Source organism: Miscanthus floridulus, chromosome 5 (assembly GCF_019320115.1).
Source record: "Miscanthus floridulus cultivar M001 chromosome 5, ASM1932011v1, whole genome shotgun sequence".
In the NCBI taxonomy this organism is placed as follows: domain Eukaryota; kingdom Viridiplantae; phylum Streptophyta; class Magnoliopsida; order Poales; family Poaceae; genus Miscanthus; species Miscanthus floridulus.
This window is the reverse complement of record NC_089584.1, coordinates 99,936,913-99,953,975: the sequence shown is the minus strand read 5'-3', so window position 1 is coordinate 99,953,975 and position 17,063 is coordinate 99,936,913. Positions and strand designations below refer to the sequence as shown.

The 17,063-nt window shown below is 45.6% G+C and overlaps 1 pseudogene; it reads right to left on the bottom strand.

The window, feature by feature from the left end:
- Positions 1–1,647: 1,647 nt before the first annotated feature.
- Positions 1,648–14,079, bottom strand: LOC136455002 (transcription factor TCP20-like; annotated as a pseudogene).
- Positions 14,080–17,063: the final 2,984 nt, after the last annotated feature.

Sequence of the window (17,063 nt, the reverse complement as noted above, 5' to 3'; positions counted from 1 at the left end):
TTGCGACTACATTTATGGTTCATGAGTCATGACCACTACTTCCACTTTTATGCTGACGAGTGATGACCCATAGCGATCGTTTCTACATTGGCTCACTAGTTTGGTTCTGAACCTGGTAAAGCTTGCCTGGGCCAGGCAGCTACCCCAGGCCACGCTGCGAACCAAACACGCTGGCACGTCGGCTTCGAGGAGTGGTTCGCCACCCTGGGTCGGCAGTGTTGTCGTCCCTTTGCCGCTCGATGTGTTCAGAAAAGCAGCAACTGGCTAGGACTTAGGGCGAAAAGGCTCTTCGGTGGGAGACAAGTTGGCTGGTTATTTTGTTTTAGCTGCGGATCATGAAAAGGCCGTTTATATAGATGTGGATTCAAATGGAAAAATCTACTTAGCCCTCTAACCTATGCTGCTGAGGACAGCCCCAACGGGGGCATACGTTTGTGATCCTGGGTAAAAAAGTGCTCTCCACCTAGACATACGTGAGATGAGGATAACAGGCTCCCATCGCTGAAGAACGCTGCCTCTTTTCTTCTCTACAGCATGCATGTCGCTTTCAACTCCTCTCTCCACCTTTCTCAGAGTGTATCTCTCCTGGCAAGCGTGTGCGCCAGACCAAGCCAACGACGCCTCTGCAGGCTGCTCTGTACATCTGCGAAGCTACTACCGCGCATGACATGGAAGCACTATGCTTACGTGGATGCTGGGGGCATATATCCACTGTGGGTGGGGCATTGGGGAAGGCCTGACGTCTACTTCATCCACCGAACAGTGAAACCACGTATAGAGCACCCCAAACTTCACCAAACCAGGCATTCAACCTCTTCTAGTGGTTTTGGCTATCGGTTTTGCTGACGTGGCGGTTCAACCTGGCTCACAGTGACATGTTGTGCTCGGGCCCACACATCTTGCCCAACGCACCAACTAGGATAGTGGATCCATCATGCCACGTAGGAATTGATCTGACTTGGAGCTAAGAGAAGGAAAAATAGTAGTTTGCAGGTTGCCAGTAGTACGTGCAGTGGTATAGCATGTTCGTTTGAACTTATCAACCGGCTTATCAGTTAGAATGTACAGTATTTTTCTCTCACAACAAAACAGCTTCAGCCGACTTATCAGTCAGCTTTAATACTAGCCGAACAGACCCAAAAACCTGTTGCATTGCTTACTTTTTCTTTACCTACCCATGTTGGTTTGCATTGTAGCATTGCTATCTCATTAGTGGTTTGAGAATACATGTCATCTTCTCTCTTCTAAGGTGATATGCTTGCGATGGACATGGCCTAATAACAGAGAGAGAGAGAGAGAGAGAGTTTGAGTCAGAAGCCTAAAAGATGCACCTCAAATAAATCGAATAAACAGGCCCTTAGCCTCGAGGTGAAGTGCTGAAGCTTGAACTTGATGCTGGTAGCAACAGTTCTTTTCTCTCTTTTTTTCCACTTTTGACCAGAACCTGCGGCAGCAAGCATCGCCGGGTTTATATCCGTAGAATGCGTTTATGTGCATGTTTTAGTGAATATTTAATCTGTCTATTCATTTTCTTGTACTTTACTCTGGAGCGGTTATTCACTAGCAGCAAAATTCTTTTAAACTGTTACAAGGTCGCATGCGCACTGCTACTATCCTGTCAGAGTTTGGACGATTAGACTGTCTCCAACAACGCAGCCAAAGGACGATCCAAACGCAAAATACGTCTAGCACAGTGTTTTGCGCCTCAAAAACATGCTCCGAGTCGGAAGGCAAAAAAGCATCATCCAGTGAACATGGGCGCAAAGCCGATGTGGCCGCCAGCGCCGAGGGTGGCCCCAGCGGCGCCCCCTCTCGGCAGCTTGAGGCCGGCAGGGATCCCCATCCGTTGCATGATGCCGCCAATACCAGTGGCATCTCCCGTGCCTGCGGCGGCAGAATTGAGGAAGGAGGGCGAGGAGAAACCCGCGGACGCAGCGGACGGCGCCCACATGTGGTGCGGGTGGTGGTGGTGATGCGGCCTGGCAAGCCCAGAGGTGGGCGATGGGAGCGAGGGTGCGACGGATGAGAGCGCAGACGCCGGTATGGTGCCCGTGCCGGTGGCGGCGACGATGACCGGCTCGGCCTGCTGCAGCAGCCACTGCACGGTCTCACTGTCAGACTTGTGGCCGAGATCCCGCGTGAGCTGGAAGATCCGCGCGGCGCATAGCGCGGGCATCCGGATCTGGCGGCCCCTGCCGTCGACCTTGGTGTGGCGGTCCTTGTTGGAGCTCCGCTTGGGCGCGAGCGCCTGCTGCCTCCGCTCCCTGGGCTGCGCCACCAAGTGCAGCTACTGTTGTTGCTCCTTCCCTCCGCCGCCCCCGTCCTGCTGCGGCGGCTGGTGGATTTGGGTTTGCAGGTGGTGCTGCGCCGGCTGCTGCTGCTGGTGCTGCGCCGGCTGTAGGTGGTCCTGCTGCTGGTGGATTTGCAGGTGGTGCGGCGCATACGGGGAGGCGGGGTTTGGCTACTCGGGGGTCTGTCGGAGGAAGCGAGATTTGGGTCCGTGACCCTTTCACTGTAGGTAACATATACTATTGAATTGAATGAGTATTGTGTTTGGGTTGTTTCTGTTGGAGACAGTCTTATGCTCAAACTCAAGTGAAGCAAATTTTAGTTGAAATGGGTGTTTACTTCCAAATTCAGGTATAGTAGGCATCTTAGCAGTACAGTTGATCTTTTTAGACTTGAACAGCCTTTTTTTTTGCTGGGTACGCTTTCACATAAAACGTTAGTAGTTACATTTTCCTTTGAGGATGATTATCTAGACTGCTTTGGCGATCCGGATGTCATCGGCAAGGCAAGTTACTACGCTTCACTATGGTACCAATACCATCAAAGTGCTCTGCGTTTCATGGAACTGACATTGAAGACTTCAAGTGTTCCTGAAATTAGGCATTTGTTCAAGCATTTCAGCGTGCTGATGACAAGCAAAAGGACTTCTTATTCGTAAGGCCCATTGGCTAAGTTTTCTTCATATAATTAGAACTCACTATCTTAATATTTGTGTGCCATTCACAGGAAAATTATGGGAAATCAGATCCAGCTTGTGCTTGTGTAGCAGAAGTGAAGGCTCTGCTTGTGTAGGAGAAGTGAAGGCTCTGTACAAAAGAATTGGGTCTTGAGGTTGCTTCGATCTCTTTTTTACCTTTGGATTTTATCTTCGGTAGTGTTAGCGCTCGGACGTTTGGACGGACGCCCGCGTTCGAACGCCCCTGTGTTGCACTCCGTTTCGCGCTCCACGCGGGGCACGTGTCGCCTGAGCGACAAGAGGGGAAGGACGCGCAGCGCCTCCGATTTGGAAGGACCCGGTGAAACGATCCCGATTTCCTTGAAGGAAAATCCACAGATTCGAAATATAACGTGATAGTCCCAGGCAATCATCCCATCACATTATCAAATATCAATCAATATCACAGTCATACATCGAATACATGTCTTAAGGAGAGTACAAATAGCAAGGTTTACTCATTATTACATCGCCACTTGGCGGAATCACTCAGAGCATGCAACATCCAGAACAACATCAAGTAGAAAGGCAGCGGGCATCGACACCATCTTCTCGAACCAAACTTGAGCGCAGGAACAAGACCTCTAATCCTCCCATCCGTCTCCTTAGAAGTCGTACTCAGACTCAGAACTTGCCAAACAATTATCAATACGATTTGTACTGGCCACTGGCTTCGACCCTATGCTTTGCGTTTGCTTTGTGGTAGTAGAATGCAAGGGTAGAGCAAAAGACCTATTTGTGGTTGTAGTTTCCTATGCGGGTATGTCAAGTTTTAATAATAATTCATCATGTTTTAACCCATCTCATCCACACGTTCTCCCATCCCATCACACACATCTCACCACTCTCACACTCTCTAGCGGCAAGGACGACTCCCTCTCGTACCTTGCCTTATCGGCTAACAGCCGAAGTCCAACAAACCCAAGGGGAGAGAAAAAAGGACTACACTCACGTATAGATCGATCAACTCTGCAGAGCGTGTACACCTGGAACCATAAGATCACCATCATCAGTGGTGCCCCACCTAGGTTGATATCGACTACCTCCCAACGATATGGAACCATCTTACCACATAGCCCTAGGCCACCCCGGAGTCCACCGACACGCTAAGACTGTGAGACGTAGTACTGGGGCCCCAGAGGTCACTACGATATCTTAGGAGGGTGTGGGCCATACACCCGTACCTCCCTACACTATCCACTTCCAACCTAGCAGTAATGGCACCGTCCTAGTTGGTCGGGTAACCATCCCTCGCTCATTCAGGAGCGAGTGGTGTGTACGTAGGGTCCTATGATCCGGTTCTCTCGATATACCAGTCCTTAGGGGGACCGAATAGGATATCTTCAAAAAGGGGATAACCAACACCACGTGCCTCAATGACACCTTCATCCCGGGGCTTCATCCCATAAAGACACTCCAACCCAAGATCTCCTCATCTCACATACACCCGCCATAGGTACCTCTCGTAGGGGATGCCCAGGTCGCACCCCCCCTGACAAGACTTGTCCAACGACTCATCATAAGATCCTGCCCGATCGACTCAACCCTCACCACACACCCAAGACGCACGCTAAGATCTCCCCGGTTGTTACCACATTATCGGCACCAAGTGCCTTAACCACTCACAACAATCCTCCACCAAGCATCACATCCTAGATATAATGTGGAGTAGAAGCAGTAGCAAGTAAGTAAGCGAGCGTCTAGCCTAACAGCGGGTGTGCAGGGGTATAGGTTGCGACAAGGTAATGGCTCAAGCAAATCTACCATGCAACCTATCACAAATCATTTGCATGAAAGTAAAGCACCAACATCTACATTATAGCATGTCTAATAGGATTCTACGAGGTTGGGTGGGATGTGGCACCTGGCAGTTTGTCTCCAAGCTCCTCAGTGTAGTCAGGGCCATTCTCCTTAGTCTGCGGCTCCTCCAGGCCTGTCAAACGAGACATATAGCCACAATAAGCGACTCCTATAGATGATCACAAAGAAGCAACAGAAATTCAAAAGATCCAAATGCACTCAAACATAAGCCTATGACGCAGAGCTCATTTTTAGAAAAATTTGGACTCTGGTTTCACATTTTTCTGAAGTCGTATGAATTTTCTAAGTTTAAAACATATTTTGAAAAAGAAAAAATAGGAAAATCCAGAGGCTGACACATGGCGCTTCCTGATTGGCTTGTGGCTCGGCAGAGACTGACAGGTGGGACCAGGTCAACAGTCAAGGTCAACGGTCAATGGTTGACCAGGCTCGGCCTAGGCCTGGCGGGCTAGATATTAGGCCGGGTTGGGCCGGATATTGGGCTGGGCCAGGCCCGGACATGTGTCGGCTCCACGATCATCCATGTGGCATGTGCGGACCGCCACTGGGCTGGGTTCATAGACATGGTTCATGGTGGACTGTGCGGCTAGGGTCCCTAGACCGCAAGCAAGGTCCACGGTGGATCGCGCCCACTCCTTCTATGGCTCACGGTGGACCAAGCGCATGAACTAGGAGGCAGAGGTGCGACGGCTCCCTCCTCTTCCTTGGTTGTCTCCTTGCTGGTGGCGAGCTCATGGTGCTACGCACCAAGATGGATCCACGAGGCCACGAAGGGGCTCATGGACATCGTGGGCTCAAGACGAACCCACCAAGGGGTTAAAGGTGGTACCTTGGGGCTCTCTCTCCGGCCAACGGTAGCTCTACATCGAGCGGCGATGGCATAGGATCGATGGTAAGGCCTTTTAAGGCATCAGGGATACTCTACCGGGCTTTGTCGGCATCACTAAGGTTTGGTGATCCCGACTAGGGCGCTAAGTGCGGCTATGGGGCTTCGTAGCGACGGCTACGGCGGCGGTAGCCCTGGCGGACGCGACAGTGCTGTATGCGAGCGTGGCCGAGGTGAAAAGCCCGGTCGCTCTTGCAATTGGGCTCACGGTTGGGCTACAGAAGGTGGCGCCAGTGACCAAAGTCCACGGTGGATCCGCTCCATGATGGAACACGTGGCGAAGCTCCGACGAGGTCACCACGGCGGCGACGAGGGGCTTCGGGTAGGCTTTATCTGTAAATAGAGAAAATGTATTTTGAATCTACTAGAAAGAAACAACGCTTTCTGAATAAGAAAACGTATTATGGAATTACGCTATGGACTGCGGGTTTATACATAAAAAATTATAGGGGCTCTTTTGCAAATAAACCAGGCGAAGGGGTACGGTGAGATCTGGACGTTGGATCTGAGTTGGATGGCTTGGATTATATGGGAGGATAAGAGAGAGACGCCGGTGACCAGATTTGAACACCGGCATGGCGATCCTCCATCATCGGTGGTGAGAAGCTCACGAAAGCGCTCGGTTAGGGCCCTAGAGGTCATGGTTTGGCGAGCCGAGAGCACAGGGAGAAAGAGGAGAAGACGACAAACTCACCTAGGGCCTTCTTGCGGTCGACAGTGGCGGACGGCGAGCTCTGGTGAACGTTCGGCGACACGGCACGAGTGAGCTAGAGCGAGAAAAGGAGAAAGAAGGGGCTCGAAGGATTCAAAAGCTTGACACGAAGCTTGGTAGCAGCATATGGTGGCGGTGGAGCAACTAGACAAGCGTGGCAGCGGCGAGCTCTTTACGGTGAGATTCAAACGGCATGTCGACTCGGGTGGAGGTGATGCGGCTTGCTCTAGGGCTTGGTAGGGGGGCAGCATGGTATGGGGGCTCGATATTTATGGGACAGCGGCATAGGGCGCACGCCAATCCATGAGAAATCGGCACGGAGGTGGACTCCCAAGCAGAGTCCGACACAGAGATGGGAGGAGGAAGACAACGGCGTGGCTGACATGCAGGCCCAGGTCGTCAACGATAGGAGAGAGAGGAGAGGGTGGCCTGCTTTCGGCTGGCTTGCTAGGCCAGCCCACGAGCGGAGGCACGAGAGAACTGAATGGAAACTGTGGCTTGCTAGGCTGTGGAGGAGAAGGGAAGAAGTTGGCCGCCGCAGGAGAAGAAGAAAGAGTGGGCCGAATGACATGGAAGGGAGAGGAGAGGAAAAGAAATTCCTTTTTATTTTCTTAAACACATTTTTCAATTCCAAATTCAATTCAAATTTAAATCCTTTTGAAGTTTTGATCAAACCCAATCATCACAAAATAAATATGCAGCATCATGTATGCATAAACATGTAGCTAGACCTTATATTGGATTTTAATTTTAACAAAGTTATTTTTTTCTTTTTTCTAAGTTTAAATGCTCACAAATTACATAATTAAATCATTTTAACCTATTTTGAAATCTTGCAAATTTTAGGGTGTTACAGGGGCATTGACTTCATGGGGTCATTCCAAAAGTCCCAAGATTGTGAGTACATCCTCGTCACCGTCGACTACGTATCAAAATGGGTGGAAGCTTTGCCATGCAGAGTTGCCGATGCCAAGAGTGCCAGGAGAATGTTTCACGAAGTGATCTTCTCTCGCTTTGGAACATCGAGAATGGTAATAAGCGATGGGGGTCCCACTTCATCGACTAGACCTTCAGAGCCTTCTTAAGGGAACTTGGAGCCAAGCACAACATGGCCACCCCGTACCACCCAAAGACCAGTGGCCAAGAAGAAATTTCAAATAAACAAATCAAAAATATCCTGCAGAAGATGGTCAATGACATGGGGAAGGGATGGAAGAACAAGCTTCCTGATGCCCTCTGGGCATACAGGACAGCTTATAAAACCCCCATTAGCATGTCACCATTCCAGCTCGTTTATGGAAAGAGCTGCCACTTATCAGTTGAGCTTGAGCACCGAGCTCACTAGGCAATCAACAACTAGAACATGGATGTAAGGCTAGCTGGCAAGAACCAACAAATGTAAATCTCTGAGCTAGAAGAATGGCATGAGAAAGCCTACCATAGTGCCAGACTTTTCAAAGAAAGGACCAAGAGATGGCATGACCACCGAATCCAACAGAAAGAATTCAAGGAGGGAGACAAGGTCTTGTTATTCAACTCCCAAGTCAAGCTCTTCGGTAAAGGTAAGCTACGTAGCAAATGGGAAGGACCATTCATCGTCGTCAACTCATCAATGCACGGCACGGTCACCATTCAAGACAATGACGGTAACACTTTTAAAGTTAAGGGTCAAAGATTGAAAGTTTTCTTAGAACCTTCTCATGATATAAATCAAGAAATTGATAAAATAAACTTAATCTCTTTTGATGAATTCATTGCAAATCTATGAAAAATTCAAATATCTCCAATATGTTCTTGCATTGTTACTCACATACACTTCTCATTCACAATCACACACTATGTGAAAATAAAACTTTGCTCATGTCTTATTTAAGAAAATAACATATAAAATTGGCAAATGTGTTTAAAACTTTAGGATAAAAATGGAACACCACGCGGATCAGACTTTCATGCATGTTAGAGCGTCTAGAAGGAAGCGTGGTTAGGGCAGCGCCCCTTAGGGGGTTGGTGACCCCAGGGAATGGCTGTCCCCCTCCTGGCTCCTCTCAGGCGCTGTCTGCTAGGATAGCTTCTTCTGACTGAGTACATAGCGATCCTCTAGGGTTTAGCACCAAAATGTCTATATCTCACGCTGTACTTGAGCCTATATAAAGGACCCTAAACCACTTCCCATTCCACACCAAAGGCATTCCTTCCCTCTACACTTAGCATTGATCCAAAGCATCCTAGTGAGCCATGGCCAACAGAGAGCTCGCTCTGTACACCGGCTCTAACTCCACCTTCAACCAAGGGGAGATTCCACGGTCCGTCAACCCAACACCTGAAAACACCTATGTGAGAGAGGAAGCACGGGTTGTTACAATGCCTCCACTCCGTAGCGGGGCAAGCAGTGGCACCAGCATGCGGTCCACGGCTAGGACCAAGGCGCCACAGGCTGGTGCCCAACCTAGGTAGGCGCCCCCATCAAGGTTGGCTTCGGAGGCCGACAGCCTCAAGTGCAAGACTTCAGAAAGTGCTACAAAAAGCGTCCGTGTAACGCCTTCGAGAAACACCGTTTATAGCTATAGCTACACTATAGTAGGGGTTCAAAAGCCCAATGGCAAGTGTGGAAAGGGGCTGGTGTGCAAACCAGGGAGAGGCAAGGGGCCGGCAACCCCTGTCCAAAAATCCATCTCGAAAGAGACAGCCGGCTCCTCATCTCAACCCCTCAGGTTTAAGAGAACCACTAAGTCGCTTATCTTAAAATCATGCACCATCTTTGAGGAGGATGAAGAGCCTGCACCTCCCAAAAATCCTCAAATCACCTTGCTGAAAAATAAGATCGTAAACCTACGCGAGGACGTTCGAATCCTCAAAGGACAGCTAGATGATAGCAACATTAGAGCGACAAGCCTTGAGCACCAGTTAAATGTTTGCATCTTTAGCTTCAGGCATAGTCTGGCCAAGGTGCCAAGAGTGGCACATGTAGAACATGTCCTTGAATAGGCGCATGTTCTATTTTTAAGCGCATGCTCTGTTTTCTTAGGCGCATATTTCAATTATTCATTCTTTCATTCCAAATTATTTTGTTGAATGATGTGCCTACTAGTTTAATGATGAAATAAAGTTTCCCTTTAGAATTATCTGTCTACACTTGTCTCTTGGATCCTTTGTGAAATGAAGAAAGGTACAAGTGTGGGGCAGGCATCACAATCACCTCCAACTTTGCACAGATAAATAGCACACGCAAAAATCACGGTCTGTGAAACTCTCTCTCTCTCTCTCACCTCGTTAATAAGAATTCTAAAACTAAATTCAAACAAATTAAAATAAAAAGTGATGCTCCATCTCCATAATCTTCCTATGATTAAAAGTTTGTATACCTTTTATCCCCTACTAATATTCCAAAAACTTGTGAACACTCATCATAGGGAACCCACTTTATCTAAGTAATTGACGAATGAGATATAGTAGGATGATATGACACTTATCTATTCCTGCAAAGTACTTGAGATGTATTTTACAAAACAAAATTTCAAATACCATGTTCCTTGAATGACATACAAATACCTACCAAGGCCACATGTGTTCATACATGACAAAAACCTCCCACATATGCATCTTACTTTGTGTTGAGTTCAATTGAATTTTGTGACCCCTGTTGAGAGATGTTTCATGCTCTCAAGATCAAAACTCATGTACACGCCATAAATAAACAGTTGTTCCTACACTGGGAATACGCTAAAGCACGTTTCCATTACCCACAAATAAATACTCCATGCTCTAAAAATATGATAATGACAGAACCGCCCAATTTATACAAGATCAAGTACGGCTGTCCTCGCTAACACGTTGACACACACATACTTTCACTTATATAAACCCGGTAGTCCGCCGAGTGTCACGCAGGACCTCGGTAAATCAACATCACAACCAAGATCGCGTGATTAAGCAAATACACATCACATACACAGAGTTGCAGCGGAAATAATATTACAATGAGTTCGCAATTAAAAGTACAAGTTTGGGTTTCAAAACCGATTAGTGAAAACAATATTTGCTTTCAAAGGATAACATTGATATAAGTTCCAAATACATTGCTAGCATAAGTGACATCCTCAGACAAAAGCATGTAGATGAGAAGTGAATATAGAGTCACCGAGCCCACCGGTGGTTAGCCACCATCCTCAGTAGGTCAAAACCTTACCTGCAACATGGTGGGATAAACCCTGAGTACTCGAATGTACTCAGCTAGACTTACCCGTCATAACCAGAAATAAAATTGACTCCAAGTAGTATGCAAGGCTTTATAAGTGGAGGTAGCTTGACAATATTTTGCATAAAAAGCGATTAACTCAATTATACAATTATAATTCTGTCATCAAGTTAATTAGAACTATCCGTCTCTAGATTAGCAACTATCCTGTGCCAAACATGTGGTATATCTTTTTAGAGCATACAATAGTAACCATAGCAGGTATAGTAATTCCATGTTTATCCGAACCATCACATTCCATAATACAATTACTACGATGTTGGGACTAGCCAAGTTTCTCACTATCCGGGAGAGACGACGATTCGAATTGATTTCAACCAGCCGGGAATTTATTCCTAACACAAACCCAGGCAGACCAGATCAACGGTCACCTTAGGTCACCTTTGGTACAACTCAGGTACACATTTCACGGGTCCGTACCGCGCCGCACAGTCTGGGACACCAGATGCTAGGACGTTTAGGCCTAGCCTGCCCTTGGGCTCAGTCTGATCGCCCCCCGCAAGGAGCGCACAACAGAACGGGTCCCGGCCTGAGTTGAGCTACTCAGCTTCGCGGTCGGAACGAGTTATCCGGCCAGCTAAGTGATAGGCATGCGTTCAATCTTGTCAGAAGCGCCAACAACAGTATGGTCCTTAATCGACACAGACGGAATCACATGAGTCAACCTACACATAGACTCCGCCCGGCCTTGATTTACTTTTACCCCATGGTTCTTTTCCACGATGGCAAATATAGCCAACCGTGCTCCGGTATCCACCTATATCTCGCAGGTGACAGGATATCACCCGACTTCTACCGGTCTAAGCATGGCTAAGCATATATTCGATCCTGGACCTATACCGGTTAAAGGTGTAATATCTGGACAAGGAATTTATATGTATCAAGTGGTTCCATTCAACTCTTATAACCTAATGCATCAATCATAAGTACTTAAGTAATCATTTGTAAAATACTGGGAGACTTAAAATGCTCCTAGGCTTGCCTGGGATCCGACACAAGTCAATTCAGTTAGCTTGCACCGACTTGGTGACATCTCCGGTCCTAGCACTTGCTTAGTCCTTCCATCTTCGGGATAGATCCACCAAACCCAATCTTCGAGTTCGGCTCCACATCACATCCTTCACGTGGTTTATCTAGCGTACCTAAATGAGATGCAAGATGCAGGTGTATGAATACATGGAAGTGCAATAGATAATGCAGCGCATGCAGTAAGTAAGACAAGCACAAGGTTACGTTAACATGCACAAGCACTTCGCATTGCTTACTTTAAATATCGCACAATTTATAATGCCACGATAGCAAAGAAGATGACAACACCAAGCATGACACAAGTTTCCCAAGATCTCAGGTACTCTAACTCAACCATCATCAAAGGTATGAGCCACACTTAGCAATATACAAGCAAACAACTATAATTGGAATCTGTCAATTTCTGGACATGCAAACAGCAGCTACAAGATTTAGCTATAACTAGAGTTAAACAAATCCAAATGACTTGCAAGAAGACATTCTGGAAAGCTTATGAAATTTTCGACAATTCATATTTAATCATCTTAGCATGATTCTCAAGTTAACTAAGTCAAATATACCCATTTACATAAACTGGTCTAAACAAGACAGAGAGTAATCAATTGTATAACCCAACTTTAAACAACTGTAACTCTTAAACTACTTGGACAAATGACACCACATTTTAACAGCAGATAGATACATGAATTATATACAACTTTCTTAATGTCATCTAGGTGTGATTCAAATCCTAACTAGATCAAACACTAGCATCTTTCAGATCTGCTCCGAATACAATCAAAACTTGACAGAAGACTTAAAAGTCATGTAACTCCTAAACTATCAGGCCTATGGTCTTACAATTTGAACACAAGCAAGATTATGAAATTTGCTACAACTTTTGTATTCACTACAACCATAGCAAACATCATTTACACCACGAAAATAATTGCACAAGTAAAACTGCAAATCCAGCCCAACAGCAGTGGTATAGAAAACTGATAGCAGCTTCAGAGAAGCATAACTAGAGTTATAGACCTCCAACAAACATGAACCATAACTTTTTGAAAAGCTTAGGAAGTTACCTACAACTTTCTTATTCTCATATTAAGATGATTCTACATTTAGAAGGGTCAATTAATCCAATAATTGCATCTCTGTCCAAAACATAGACAGAAACTGACATGCCACTTTAAACAGATATAAATGGAGTTATATATGTCCAATAAATGTGGTTCTAGACTTTTTAGAAAGATTGTCAATTTCTAAACAACTTTGTTGTAAACACCTAAAGCTAATTCTACTAGTAAGAAGGCTCCACAGTAAGAACAAGGAAACCCTGTCGGGGTTTGGGCAGAAACAGCCACTGAGATTCAAGAAATTATAACTCAAGATCTACTTAACCAACATTTATGATATTTATCTTTTTGAAAAGCTTAAGAAAAGTACTAAAACTCATGTATTGTCATCAAATCATGATTCATAACTTAATTGAGCCAATTAATTCAAACATGTAGAACTGTTCAGAGTAGAAGCAAAGCAATACAGGGCATTTGTTATTTTTATAACTCTTAAACTATAAATCCTAAACTCCTGAAATTTTTACCAGACAACAACAATCACCATAGTAGCACTCCACAAAAATTTCACATTTATTTGAGCATAAAAACTGCAGTTATGAAAAAGACAAGACATGGCAAGTATCAAGAACCTAGCTGCATAGATCTATTTTTACAGCAAAATATTTAAACTAAAACATGCCACATTATAGATCTCATGCATGGACAATTTCATAAGGATTCCAAAATGTCCTTATTTACTATTGTACGATTTTTCTACTAATTACTACGATTTTCCAAAGTTCAGCACAGAAATCTGCAAAAGAAAAGATTAAAACGAAAAAGGAAAAATACTTTTGCATTCGGAACCCTGGAGACCTCAGAAACGAACTAAGCCCATATCTGTAAATATATGTGTCTGGCATTTATGCAAAGTGAACACATGAAAAAGCTTCTATTTCTGATTTACTCCCTCTTCTTCTTCCTCTGGACGCTGGACGCAGGAAACGACGGCCGCGGTCGGGGGTCACCAGGGAGGTGGCCGGGCTGTTCGTCGGCGAGGAGCAGGCCAAGGTTGAGGTGCACCGGTCGACGAGGCGTGCTGGCAGCCGGCCTGATGACGCCGTGGCCAGGCCACGGCTGGCCGGGCTCGGCAACACCAAGCTACGGCCGACTGGGCTTCGGTGCAGTGAACGGCGAGGCGCGACGAGTCAAGGCCACGGTGGCTAGCTGCGGTCCTACCGTGGCTGGCAGCGGCGGGCAGAGCAGCTTGAGAAAGGAGGAGGAGAGGGAGAGAAACGCCAGCAGCAGCACCGTCTTGCCCAGCTTGGCCATGGCGCTGGCAGGGAGAGGCATAGAAGAGAGGGAGAGGGAGAATGGAGAGGGAGTGAGTGGAGAGGAAGGCGCTGGTCCTAGACTTAAGCACGGCAAGGTGGCAGCGAGGGCACGGCAGGTGGAGGGAAGCACAGGCGAACCACGCGGCGCTAGCAGTCTGCACGGTGACGGTGACGACACTGTTCATAAAATTCAAATTTCCAATTCTACCTCAAACATACCACTGAAACTCATATTTTGTGCCTCCGTAACTCCTAAACCACAACGAGTTAGCAAAAACTCTATTAATAAAAGTTGTAGATCTACGCGACATCTCCAACTTTTCTTAAAGCGTCAAAGTCTGATTCGGCCTGGTTGGAGAGATACAAGGCTCCAAAGAAGGGTAAACGAAAACTGAAATCTCAGTTTCAGTCCATTAAGGACTTAGCCAAATTTTTGAGCTCCAAAACAACCATGGATTCCAACTTGAGGGCTCGGTTTGACTTGCTTCAAAGATGATCTAGCTCTTGACCATTAAACAAAGTTTGTTCTACTCTACTCAAACTTCAACTTTGATTTAAGGTGCAACTCCATGCAAGCACTATAAGTGATTGGTCAACACAGGTCAAGTAGCATCACGGTAAAGCTTAAATCCAAGTTTTAGACCGATGGAGGTATTTTCTTGTCCTTCGCTCAACATGAACCCTTCATGACTTTTATTCACAAGTGTAAGTAGAGTTGTTTGAGCAAGGTTGCAATGTTTGTTTGTCATTACATGTTCTTATTCACCTAATAAAGTAATTCAGGCGAGGACATAACTTGTCATTTCATGTGATTTCTTGATTCCAAACTTTATGAAACTTTTCCAATCATCCATGTGGGTGGAAATTGATGTGAGGCACATGAAAGAAGCACCTTCAACATTACTTAGGTATATATCTGAAAAGGGCCAATAAGCAAGCAAAGGTGTGTTGCCCAAGTTTAAGTTGGAGCCCGCTCTTGTAGAATTGATCTTGACACCGTCATCACCACTTAACATGTCATGTTTGAGCTCAACCCATTGCTTAACTGGTGGCAAACACCTGGGGTGTTACAATGATCCCCGAATATATTTTCAGAAAGAGACATGAAGGCTATGCATTGAAATATATATATATATATATATATATATATATATATATGATGAGCACGTGAAGGCTCATAGAAAAATATATATATTATAGACATGTCTCCAAATAAAAAAGGTTAGAAAAGGAGATCATATCAAATAGAGTATGATTCCACTAAAAATTCCACTTGCATTGTTTTGATCAAAGAGTATGACGCTTCTCTCCGGTAAGGTCCAGGATTCGACTTTACAACATATGCAAGGTAAGTGTGCCCCACAATATTCATCCCCACCTAAAGCTCCATATAAGCCTTATAGAAGTAGGATGATCAAAAGGAAGGCAAGAACTTTCAAATACGCCTTGGAACCACTTACAAATTTGAGTGACCTGAGCGAATCATTCAAGGAACAAAAGCTATCTTTATGTTTTCAAAATTCTACAAAAACCCAAGTTTCAAAGCATGAATAACGTAAGGAGATTTGAATCTGAGCTATTCCATTTTTCAATTACCCAAGATATTTTGGTAGACACTTGGACGTTCACAAGTAAGCCTGGGCGTTCGGGTTACCCGATTTTTTCGGGTCAGGTAATTCGGGTAATTCAAAATTCGGGTAATGAAAATTGCTACCCGATATTACCCCCGAAAAAACACTACCCGTAAATTCGGGTACTCGATAATTCGGGTTCGGGTTCGGGTATTACCCGATATACCCAAATTTACAGAAAACAACCAACTACACTAAATTTCAATAGCGATCTATACATAATTTCAGCAGCAATTTGTATAGAATTTCAATAGCAATTTGTAGAGAATAATATATTACAATCACTCATTCAAATAGAGAGAATTATATTCTAATAAAGTGATAAGTTAAATGGTTCAGCTAACAACACATGATAAATACAAAGACAAAAACAAATCTTTGGGTAGTTCGGGTAGTTTGGGTACCGGGGGATATTACCCGAATTACCCAAACTAATTTCGGGTAATCAAAATCGCTATCTGAATTTGGGATCGGGTACCTCGGGTTTGGGTAATTCGGGTCCGGGTTCGGGTAATTCGGGTACGGGTAATGGGTATCGGGTATTTTGCCCAGGCTTATTCACAAGTTATGGTGAAGCTTGGAATAACTTGTATACAGATTTTAAATCCAGGAGATGAACACGCTTAGTCCTTAAAACTTTACTTGAGAACAAGCAGAGAACTAAGTGTGGGGGAGTTTGTTGGTGGTCCTTAAAACTTTACTCGAGAACGAGCAAAGAACTAAGTGTGGGGGAGCTTGTTGGTGGTCTTTACCGATCAAATCCGACCGCCAATTAAGTGACAAAAAGAGGAGAAATTAGCAAACTTAATTACATATGCATTTACTATTAACCAAGTTCCACATGTATTTGGAGAACATTATTTTCTAGGTCACAAACATGAATACATGGAATAATTCATCAAAAAGGCGCTTTCCGACGCTGATTCACGCAAAGAAGCAAGGGAGACGCCCACCATACCAACTCAAAATAGGAAAAACCCCATGGGGCAGCGACCCATGACCAGCCCAAGGCCTACCACACAAAGGCGGTGGCCAGAGGTGGTGGTCAAGGGCTGACCACTCCTAGGGGCGGCTGCTCCCCTTTGGACGCCACCCTGCCTCTCCTTGTTGTGGCGGTGACATGCCGCCATGATGAGGCGGTCCAGCATAGTGTTTCGCGCTAAACTTAGCTTGAAGCATCGCCATCCTCCCTGTATAAATAGAGCAGTAGGGCTCCCCTCTAAACACACAACAAAGAGAGCAAAGAAGAGAGGGAGAGTTTCATTTTTTACTTAGGTTCAACTAGAATAAGAGTGGAGTGAGTGAGAGAAGAGTTGGAGAAGTGCCGGAGCTATCGGCAACCTCCCCTAGG